The sequence below is a fragment of the Scaptodrosophila lebanonensis genome, unplaced genomic scaffold (genome assembly GCF_003285725.1).
Source record: "Scaptodrosophila lebanonensis strain 11010-0011.00,11010-0021.00 unplaced genomic scaffold, SlebRS2 tig00001418-arrow-arrow-pilon, whole genome shotgun sequence".
NCBI lineage: Eukaryota > Metazoa > Arthropoda > Insecta > Diptera > Drosophilidae > Scaptodrosophila > Scaptodrosophila lebanonensis.
The window spans coordinates 2275591-2287257 of NW_022060744.1; the positions used below are offsets into that span (position 1 = coordinate 2275591).

General features: G+C 37.1%; 1 protein-coding gene across 1 annotated transcript in view; it reads left to right on the plus strand.

Annotated features, from left to right (window-relative positions):
* The first annotated feature begins 313 nt into the window (after nt 1-313).
* LOC115633411 (cell wall protein IFF7) overlaps nt 314-11667 on the plus strand; it is a 159818-nt gene continuing 148464 nt past the window's right edge. Inside the window, exon 1 of the mRNA XM_030530855.1 lies at nt 314-1078. The gene's annotated coding sequence lies outside the window, so the exon portion shown is untranslated. The remainder of the gene's footprint in view (nt 1079-11667) is intronic.

Consider the following 11667-nt stretch of genomic DNA (forward strand, 5'->3'; position numbering starts at 1 on the left):
TGCTTCCATATTCAAAGTTAACAGCATTTGAGTGCTTCAAACACACTTCGAATCAAATGAATAATTTTGCGCACTCACCCTCGAGTGCAACCTCATTCATACACATGCACACAAACAGACGACACACACACGCACACATTGCAAAGCGGCGGCGCAGCATGTGGATTGCATTCCACACGAACAAGCCAACAATCGAACGAACGAACGAACGGCTGGCTGGTTTGGTTCGATGGCAACGAACGGTTTACAAGTTCCACACGGCCGGCCTGCCCGTCAGTAACTCTCGGAGCGTTGTCGTGAATAGTCGTCGTCGCGGCTATCGCCAAACGTGTTCGCTTCACTTCACAGTACTTCGCATCGTGCGGTCTCCGGTTAGTTTGTTGTTCGCCAGTAGTTTCAAAACTGGTTCTGCGCCCACGATTTTATTCGTCTTTGCCACTTTTATTTATTTACACAGTAACTACCAAAACTATATCTGTGTTCTGTTCGGCTAAAGTTGTTAAAATTTACGAAAAATATTAACCAACAAAAATTACTTCAAACCAATCGCCGCAGTCATCGCGTCAACGCCGCCGCCGTGTGTGAGTGTGTGTTGTTTTGTTGTTGGCGACAACTCCCACGCCTAAAACACAGTTACATTTTGGGCAAACACCAAATATCGAAATAAAAAAAAATTAATGAAAATAGATAAAGGCAAAGGGCAATAATTATAGAAATTGCAGGCCACTAGTATTTCAGGATTTCGATAATTCGGTAGATCGGTTTCAACGTCGCTCGCGTTTACTTTTATTTTTTTTCTGGTGTGTGCATTGTTGTTATTTTTTTTTCCAACCATTCATACGACGCTGCCAATTAATATGCAATTAAATTTTTGAAAAATCAAATCCAAAGCGATTAAAAATATTGAGCAAGTGTGCAATTGAAGAAGAAGTAGCAGCAGTAGCAGCAGATGTTTAAGAAGTTTGCCAAGTTCAGCAAAGTGTAAAAAAAGCAGTGAAATAAACAGCACTAGCGTCAGCAGCGCAGCGGCAGCAGAGTCGGCAGCATCAAAGCACCAGGAGCAGAATTCAAATCAAAGGTAAAGCAAAGCAAAGCAAAAAAATAAAAAAAATAGTAGAAGTTGGACTCCTACCCGCTCCGCTCTTACTCTTCCTCTCTCTCTCTCTCCCAGTCTGCAACAGTCCTGCAGTGAAAATAGTGTAACTGATCGCTCCTATGTCCGTAATATAAGTATGTTGAAAAAAAATGAAGTGTATGCATATCTGCTAGGGGAAACCCTTTCACCCTTTGAACATAGGGCATCAAAATAATAATGTGAGCAACAAATTTGTTGTTTCAATATTCAAACGGTGCCAGTGCCAATGCAATGCAAGTGCATGCAGTTTCTCTTCTAACTGTTGTTGTTGTTGATTTTTACATACATGCCTACATGCATATGTATGCATGTATGTAGTATACGAGTATGTGCTCTCTGCACCCGTGTACCCGTTATTGGTTCATTCACTTGCTCACCACTTGCTTGCCAAAGAACAGCAATCAGCAGGAGCAACAGCAACTTGTCTGTCTACTCTCGCTCCCTCACTCTCTGCACTTTTCTATGCAGAGCCTTTACCTGTTTGTCTCTCTGTGTGTGCTCGTGCGTGTGTGTGCGTGTATTTGTATTTGTATGCAACGATCACAGGCTCAACATTATTATCATATTGTCATTACAATATATCATTGTCGTTGTTGTTGCTGTTGCGCCGTTTCGTGGTTTCGTCTTTTGTTGGTTTTGTAAACGGTGCGGCCACCACGGCCACTGCGCTTCGGTTGCCTTTTGCCTGCATTCTCAACGTGGACGTGGACGTGAACGTTGACGTCGGCAGTGGTAGCGGCAGCGGTAGCGACAGCGACAGCGGCGTTAGGTTAGACAACATTAGCGGAAAAACTATTTGTACATTAGTATGCATGTATACAAGTATATGTGTGTGTGTGTCTGTGTGTGTGTGTCTGTGTGTACGTGCAATTGTAAGCGAGCCAGTGGTGTAGGGGGTGGGGGGAGAGGGGCGTAGAGGCATAGTTACAGGCCAATAAAACTCTATGCGCGCTGCATTTTTGGTCAAAAATTTGTTTTTCGGGCAACGGTTGCATTCGAAATTGGTTTTAGTTTTTAGCGCCAAGTGCAGCCACCAACGACAGCAATGTCGTCACCACCAAGTACATGACATTTTAATGGCAGCTTCTATTTGTGTGTGTGCTCATGTGTGTGTGTGTGTGTGTGTGTGTGTGTGGGTGTATGTGTGGGTGGAAGTGCAAGTGCTGTGGTTTAGCGGTGTGCGGTGGGGCATGGGGAGTCCTTTGCATTGTTAAATGCTGCACCGCCGCACTCTAAAATGTTCGAAACGCTTGTTTGTTAAATGCATATTAACAAAACATTACACACACACATTAATTTCTCAGTTACCAGCTAAGCATTAAAGCCGTACATTTCCGATTGTCTGTGCAACTTCGAGTGTAACTTTAAAGTTTCGTGGTTTTTTAAAATTTTTCCATTTGCGTTTTATCTATTTTGAATCCCTAGAAACTTTGATGAAATTTTCATAAATTTCTTTTTAAATATTATAGGCTAGAAAATAGGTCTTATCATAGATTTAAACAACAAATGCTTCAGATTTCTTCTTCTTTTATTTTTTTAAGCATGTATTTTTAAGCTGGGAAGGGGTCTTTTCATAAACTTAAGCAACAACTTTAATCAAATTTTTTTTTGTTTTTGCAAACTTTACTTTGAAGCTGGAGCTATGTTGATAAAATGTATATTTCTCTTAATTTTTAAACATATTTTTTATCGATTGAGGCAAAACCACTTATTTGAAAACTCAAAGGTGTATTCAATTAAAGAACAATTAATTTTCTTCCGTTTGTCTTGCAACAACTTGCACAATTTTTTAAAAGAAACTAATACTACTTAATAGCGCTGGATATCTTGTTATCTAATTCTTTTATTTTTCGACACGCATTACACCACCCTCCAAGCTCGTGCTCTATGCCTTTTTAGCTATAAAAACTAGTTAAGTTTATTTTCGATTTTGCATTGTCGACAGAAACATTTCCAGTTTGATTTGCAGCATTATTTTGAGTTGAAAATCTGTGAGAAACCAAAAAATCAAAGTACAGCTCTGGAAATATAAAAGCTGATGTAAATGCTATTAGTTTCCAAAATTCTTGGCGTAGTTATAATATATTCGTAGTGGCAGATATATTCGGCTCATTTGAAAATATCGTTTCTTTTCAATGCCGTGGTTCATCAAAATCTGTTTAGTTACACAAATCACTGAGGAGCCTAATTATTTGGTTAACTGATTGAAGTTCTTTGAACAAAAATTCATTTATTTTTCACTGAGCAAATCTTTTTGGAGTATTTTCTAAGTTTTTTAAATTGATTTTAGACAAATTTAAAAACTTCAAAAATAAAGAAATGTTTTTATTTTGAATTAAATAAAAGCCTAATCATTTTATTCGCTTTTAATAAATTTCGCTTATTAATGGAAAAACGCTTAGAAAAACTTTTCATAGCTGTTATTATCAATTATAGCTCTCTCTCCAAAGAAAAGTTATTAAAATCGCTTGGAAGGAATTGTTACATTGGGCATGATTCAGCAATTAATTTTCTCTTATATAGTACTTAGTTTAAAAATGTTCAAAGCATTGGTCTTAAATTTGAATTAAGTCATCCTTTCCTTAGAAATTGTTTTTAAAATTTCCTTTTCGTACTATGTAGGAATTTGTTGAAGCGTACAGGAAATTAAAGAAGCATGAATCGAAAATAGCATTTAGAAAGGCTTTTTCTTTTCACAATCAGCACTCGTTTATACAATGTAGCCAAACATTTGTAGTTTGAATTGAAAGAATTTTGAAGAATACTCAACACACCTATTATAAATCTCTTTCTCAATAACACTATGCTCTATTTAAATTCACAAACGTTTAGAAAAACAATTTGTTACTTTGAATTGAAAAACGTGTCGAAAAATTGTTTACAAAATGTATCTGTATTTCATGTCTTTTCCACAATTCCCTTATAGGCTGAAGGCTTAATAAGGTTTGTGAAAAGCATTTGGAGAAACTCTTCATAGCATTCTTTTCTATACCTTTGCATACCTATTTGCAGTCTTTTCAACAATTATAATTCTTCTACCCTCAAGCTAGATAGGCATTAAAATATTTCCGAAAACTCGGCTTGAAAAACGTTTAATTGAAAAACGTTTCATAAACATCATTTCGCACTTCAATTCCTTCTAATTGTTGCTAAATTCGTTGAAATTTGTATCTGTTTGTGCGGAGAACTTGTTTTTGTTTTTGCCCAAAATACAGAATATCAGGCAATGGGAGCTATTGTTGTTATTCTTGTTGTTGTTGTTGCAGTTGGTCGTCTTCCCTTTCAGCGTTTACTTAGAGTTTGGCAATTAGAGTCGACTCCGGAACGCTACTTCATCTGCCATTCTCCATTTCGTGCGTTTCGTATTTTCCATTTTAACAAGTCTATATGCATAGTATATATATGTATGTATGTGTGTGTGTGTGTGTGTGTGTGTGTGTGTGTGTAGATGTATATTCCCTCTAATATTTACGCAACTTTTATTACACGGAGCCGAACGGCCGGCCGCTGCAACCAAATTGTGTGAATGTGAAATTTTCTATTCACTTTGTTTTCTTTTGCTTTTTTATGTGAAAATTAAAACGTATCTATAACTATATCTCTAGTATTGCTGTGCCATGCTCGTTTCGGCCAGCAATTATAAAAGGCAGGCAGCAGGCAGGCAGACGGGCAGACGGGCAGACGGGCAGACAGGCCGACAGGCAGTCGCTTATCAATTTGAGAAAATATGGAACGTGAGGCGGCAAGTCAGAGTCGGGTTTGTCGCACCAACTTGGGTATAAAATTTCACCGGCAGCTGCTCTCTGGCTGGCTGGTTGGCCGGCTTGGCGATCAAAGTTGTTAACTTTTTTTTAGTTTTTAGTTTTTTTTATCGCTGCTGCTGCTGTTGTTGGCATTGTCGTTGTCAGTTTTATAGTTTACCCTTTTAATTGCCAGCCTAGCAACCCACAACTCAATGCTCGTCGCGAGCTCATTACGTTGGAAAAGTTTTGACAAAACTGCTGCTCTCGCCAGATATTAGATTTCAAAATGGCTTTTCAATCAATTGCAGTTGAATTTGCCGCCAGCTAGTCTCACTGTGTTGGGGGGGCGGGGAGGGGGCATGTTCTGATAAGCAGCCTTTTTCTCGGCTCTGCCAGCCAGGCGGCTCGACGACGACAGCAATCAGCAATCGGCAATCAGAAATTGTCACTGAAAACTTGTGCGTGGCTTTTAAAAGGCCAACAAATTGTTGTGCCTTTGTTTTTAGTTTGTCATGGTGCTGCCCATTTTACTTTACACATATATATCTGGATATATATATATATTTTTTTTGCCAATTCACGTACTGCCACTTGATGATGGCGTCGGCATTTTTTTTTTTTTTTGAGCCGTTACGCTTTTGTGCACAACGCGTTTAATTTGTTTTGAAATTAATTTTCATTTCTTTTCTTGCATTCCCAATGGTTGTTGTTGTGTGTTGTTCTTGTTGTTGTTGTTGTTGTTATAGTTCCGGCACTCTTCTTTTACAGTACAGTCAAAAAAATATAGACCTACTTGTCGCTAAAATGCCAGAAAGTTCAACCTCTAAGTGGTTCTCATAAAATTGTTGTCATTCTTTTTGCAGAGTTTTGTCAGTTTTGTCAGAGTTTTGAGAGAATTGCATAAACAATTTAGTGCTTGCCACAATTTGTTGCAAGTCTTTGACTTGAATTTTGCATAAAATTCAAATGAAATTCAGCTTGAAATTCGAATTCAATATAACTTTTGTAAAGTTGTAAAAGGCATTTATTTAAAATTGTATTTGCTGGGGTTGCCCTTAAAGTCGTTGCTTAAGGTGGAACGGTGGAACGGGGGGGGGGGGGGGGGGGGGGGGGAGAGGGCTGTTAAGGCTGGGCTATTAGAGGCCCTTCAGCTTGGTAGCAGACACCTTGATTCAGCCTTGATGTAAGATGGGGTTTTTTTTTTTTAAAATGAAATTTTATCACGGCATATCGCCAACGGATAGTGTTATAAATTTTGAAATTTTTAGATGTTGACAACAGGATGAAGAGGAGTGGGAAAGTTTTGAATTGGTTGTTGTGGATAATGCCAAAAATAAATGAAGTCTACTGATTAGGAGTATATGTTAAAAAATTTCGATTAAATTAAAGCGCCTATTTCTAAAAATAGGCTCTGACATTGTTGCAAAATTCTTTCAAATGGTATATAATATTAAATAGATTCTATTACTTCAAAGTCTCGATATCTCTCGCTAATTAGACTTTAGCCATTTGTAAAGAATATATTATTTTTTCTACGAAACTAAAAGGACTGGCCATGGCATAGATTGCCGGACTGGGAATCAAATTTTCCCTCTTCTGCTCCTTACCAATTAGCTTTTAAGTATAATTTTTGTAAGTACTACATTTTTAGTTTGTAAGGTCTGTCATGTCTCTGACCATAGCTGACCAAATGGCAAGTAAAATTCCCCCAACGTGTCTTATTTTTGAGGTTTTTTTTTTCAAGTTGAAATTATAACACACTAGTATTCTATATCTTTATTGTAATAATATTAATAATCTTATAGTAATTTGATAACTAAAATAAAAATAATAATAAAAAATGGCTTCGATTGCTGGGAGGGACTAGTTAGATGCCAGTAAATTGGACTCACATATGCTTCAAAACCAAAATGCTTTATAAACTCTGGAATATGTTGATTACTTCAAAGACAAAGATGCTCTTCAATAGCCGACTAATTCCCATTTTGCTTAAGAGTGTGTGGCGTTTAAAAACAAAAGCAAAAACATTTACACTTTTCTGTAAAGATACAACAAGCTATGAGTGAGTGAGTGAGTGAGTGAGTGAGTTGGAGGGCAGCAGGGCGTGACGCGTGACACGAAGCTGACGCTGTTGAATAAAAAATTTGTCAAAAATGTGATTTTTATTGCCGCAAAGCTGCGGGGCCTATTAACGCTGATGACGATGACGAGTTGAGTTGAGTCGAGTCGAGACGAGACGAGATGGGACGAGCCCCGGGCCACGATTGTTGGCCCCCACACATGGCCAGAAAGCCGTGGCGGCCATTCAAATATAAATACAAATTGGTTCGAGCATATCGATTAGCTAAATGCGAACGTTTTCGAGTTTTTGGCGTTACGTTTCGTTTCGTTTCATTTTGTTGGCTATATCTCATAGATGTGCGCTGCTTATTAAATACAATGGCATGTCTGCATATACATTTATGCCGTGGCTGTCCCTATCTGTGTGTGTGTGTGTGTGTGTGTGTGGAATAACGCGACGATTTCAGTTCAGAGCTTAATGTCACCCATGTGATTTTTCAAGCGAAAAAAGAGAGACAACGGCGACGAGAAAGAGAAATAAAACAAAACTGATATGAGTTGGGCCTCGGCCCCGGCCCAGGCCCAGGCCCAGGCCCAGGCCCAGGCCCGAACCCACAGACCCAGACCCAGGCCCAACAAAATGTGTAGGAAACATAAGAAATCACGGCGTTTAATCATTTAAAAGCATCTTTGTGAGCCAAAAGCAACAACAACAACAACAAAATAACTGAAGATAAAAACGAGTAGAATGTGAAATAAACGCGAAACCGATTGTTTAATACTCTGCGAACGCCCCTCTCTCTCTCTCTCTCTGCCACAGCATCTTTCAATTTTCTTGCATAATTCGTTGCTTTAACGGTTAGTGTAACGATTTCCAGCTACAGAAATTCCCATAAATACCCAACCTGGTGAAGAAGAAATGTTTGGTACTAAGATTGATTTCTGCATCAATTGGTCGACTGGCTAAAAATGCAGAATTCTATTGTAGCTATGATTAGAGTGCCATCATTTTCATATATAGTGTGGCCTTATAAAACATTTATTTATATATATAATATTTAATTTGGTAAAGATATATTTGTAAACAACAAAAGTTCTAAGTATAGTCAGAGTGTGCCGATTTTCATATGACTTCAGAGTTTAGTGTGGCACTAAAAATCATTTCTAAATATTTAATTTGGTACAGATATATTTTACAACAAAAAAAGTTGTACCTATTTATATAATTTCCAAATTAAACTTAATTTGGTTACGATATATTTAGAAACACAAAAAAAATTGATGCTAAGATTGATTTCCGCACTGATCTCTTCAGCTCCATAAAATAATATAACATTTTTCAGAGCTAAAATGTTTAATTATAAGCACGATATGCATATGCGTAAGACAAGTTCATGTGACAAGTGTGGTCCCCCTATCTAGTATGGCTCATCAGTTGTCGCTGTTCATACTGTCGAACAGACGAACGAACCTGTCTCCATCGACTCATGCTAGTCATACAAGTACGCATGCACTCGACCCTTTCGGGTATAGAGTATAGAACACGAGCAACGCACAAACACCAACAAACACAGCAACAGCATTAAGAACAAAACGGTGCGAAAGAACGTTAAAAAGCAGCAGCGGCCAAAAAGTTGCCGCATTGGGGCGTCCAGAAAAAGCAATGAAGAAAAAAGTTAACAAAAAAAAAGCAAAACGGCTAAAAGACAAGACAAGAGCCACAACAAAGAAAGTCTGCTCGATTTCTTATTGGTACGAGGCTTTTATAATCATTTTAAATACTCTGCAAAAAATGTCTATCTTATTCGGAAACAATTCAAAAAAGGGGCGGCCATATATTTAAATTCAAGATTTCAATTTAAAACCATATTAAGTATTTAGGGCTTACAAGTATAATGGCATTGAGTAGAGTCGGAGTTATCTATTATAAGTACTTTTTAAGGCATTTAGACGTTCAAAATTAATATTAAAATACATTTTTTTTTATAAAATAAATTTTAATGTATTCTTTTGTCTTAAAAGTTGCAGACTTGTCTCTATTAACTTCATGCGATTAATTTAAAAAAAAAGTAAAAAAAATATAAATCAATTGATATCTGAATAGAAGTAGTGTTGCTTTTAATTAGGGAAACATTCTGTTTATGACAACTTGCTTGCCAGTCTGACCATGCCTTAAGATTAAACAACAATTTTAATCAGATTTTAAGCAGACTTTAATCTAATCTCTCTTTATTCTGAAATATTGCTACGAAATTTGGGGACACACAAACATTTGACTACGCATTATTTAGTTCGATAATAAATCGAACTTAATTTGATTACAACTACCGATAGTTTGAGGAATCCATCCATATTATCGATCATCATTTCATTTTTTCAAAAAAATATAGTAATTCATTTTCTTTAAATCTATACCTGCCTAAATCTATTTCTATTGATAGTAACATATATAATCGACTATGCTTTTTTAATGAATATGTATATATTTTATATTATATAAAATAGCAATTTATTACTTTTTTTACACACAAAACAAATATTTTTAAGGTCTTGCACTAAAATTTTCGATATTCGCCATCGATGCTATCGATCATTGTTGATTTCAATAAATATAATATTAATAATAACTACATTTTTATGGTCTTACCTCTAAGGATAAAACGATCGACAGTCGCCAGAATCCGTTGAGACTATCGATCGTGATTTAGAAGTGCCTATTGATAGTCATCGATACTATCGATCATCGCTTTTTCAGCAAATACATATGTACTTTCAATAATACCACAAATTCACTTGTAACTTTTTTTATACATTATTGCTGTTATCGATAGTCCTTAAAATTCATTGAAACTATCGATAATAGTCTTTTTTTAAACCCATCCTATCAATCATCGTTTTGCATCACATTTTCCTAGTTTCCTAGTCATTCTATTCCCATGAGTGTGTATTTTCCTCTATCGGCAATGACAACTGTTGAGCCCACAAAATTATATTTCTGCTTAATGCGTGAGAATGTCCTTTTTGAAGCGGAAAACAGAAAGTTGTAAAGGGACTCACATCTTCGGGCAAGCCCAAGATAACATTTTGTTGTTGTATTTTGTTTAAATGCCAACAACGGCAAAAGTTGTTGAGGTGAGGTCCGGGACGGGTGGTTGGGCAATGGGGCTGAGGCTGAGGCTGCGGCTGAGCCTGTAGCTGAGGCTGAAGGTCTGAAAAGGTCCGTTGGTCTGACAGTCACGCATCGCCCAGCCAGCCAACCATCCAGTCAGCCAGCCAGCCAGCCAGCGATTGAGGTCAGAAAGGAAATGCGTCGCAATAGGCGCGTGGCCCACGCCCGGCAACAACAACAACAACAACAACAACAAGAATGGGATGCGCCCCAAGCTAAAAGTTACAATAACTTTTGCCGATGCTGCGTGTATCTGTATCTTTGTATCCGTATCTTTCCCGTTGCTGTTCGTTTTGCTTGGCTTTTTGGGCAGTCAGTGTCATTGCTACTTGAATGCATTTTAATTCGATTGAATATATATGTCTTCTTTGGACTTTTCTCTGCCTCATTCTTATACTTTTTCTTTTCTTTTCATTTCTTTTGGGGGCGCTCTCTTTTTTTTCTTATATGAAAATGTTTTATTTTTTTATGGCTGCTAACATTTTTTTTTGCAAGGCTAGGTAAAAAGTTGTTGCGTTTTAAACTTTGTTTTGTCGGCTTTTTTCTTATTTATTTATTTTTATTTTTTTTCAACATGGAACGAAGAAATTGAACTTGAACGAGTTTTTTAGTTCAAAGTTAAATACGAGTATTTTTTTCGGATCAAGGCAGACAGCATGGGTTGAGGTAGCAAAAAACTGGTCCAAATAAATCCACAAAATGTGCAATTAGACAGTAATCTGCGGTCCAAGTATGAGTCACGGCCAAGTTGTCGAACGGAAGTGCTCGCGAAATTCCATATTTGAAAGCTCACGAGTGTGGATTCGCCTTTCAAATCTTCGAACTACCATCACCATCACAGCTCGACAATCGATAATCGACACTCGACAAACGATAGGAATTTATGACAATGACGTTGCTTAATTTTGAGCTAGACCTTTGATTTTTGTTAATTGTTTTGACGGCGCTTCTGGCCCAAATATGAGCGCCCAAAAGCGACCACAGAAGCGAGAGCGGATGTTGAAGAAAAGTGAGCTTCCGTTCCTTCTTATTTTCCATTGGAATTTGTTGGCTGCTGTTCGATTCTGATTCTAATCTGATTATCAGTTGATTATAGTGGTATGCTGCTAACAAGACAGAATACAGAAGCTACCACATACTTCATTAAGAATGTCTAAAGATGCTTGAAGCAACTGTAACTGCTGCTCTGTAATTTAAATGAATAGATCACGGAATCCCTCTCAGAAGTAGAATGAAAAAATTCGAAAACGAAATATTTTACATGTTAATTAACAGCAAAGAACAAAAACTTGTTGTGCCCAATGATAAGTAGAATATATACAATTACTTAGCGGTATTCAACTTTAATATTCTTTGAAATGTAGGCGTTCAGACGGACAAACATATATCCTCATATTGTAAGCAGCTTCAAATACTTGAAATGTTTCTAAAACGAATATTAACTATCAACACACAACTCAACTGGGTGTTCATTTTTCAGTAAGAGAGCTGAAAGAATTTGACCCAAAAGTGGGTAAAATTATCTATAAAGTTTAAAAAGAATCAGGTTTTCTCAGCAC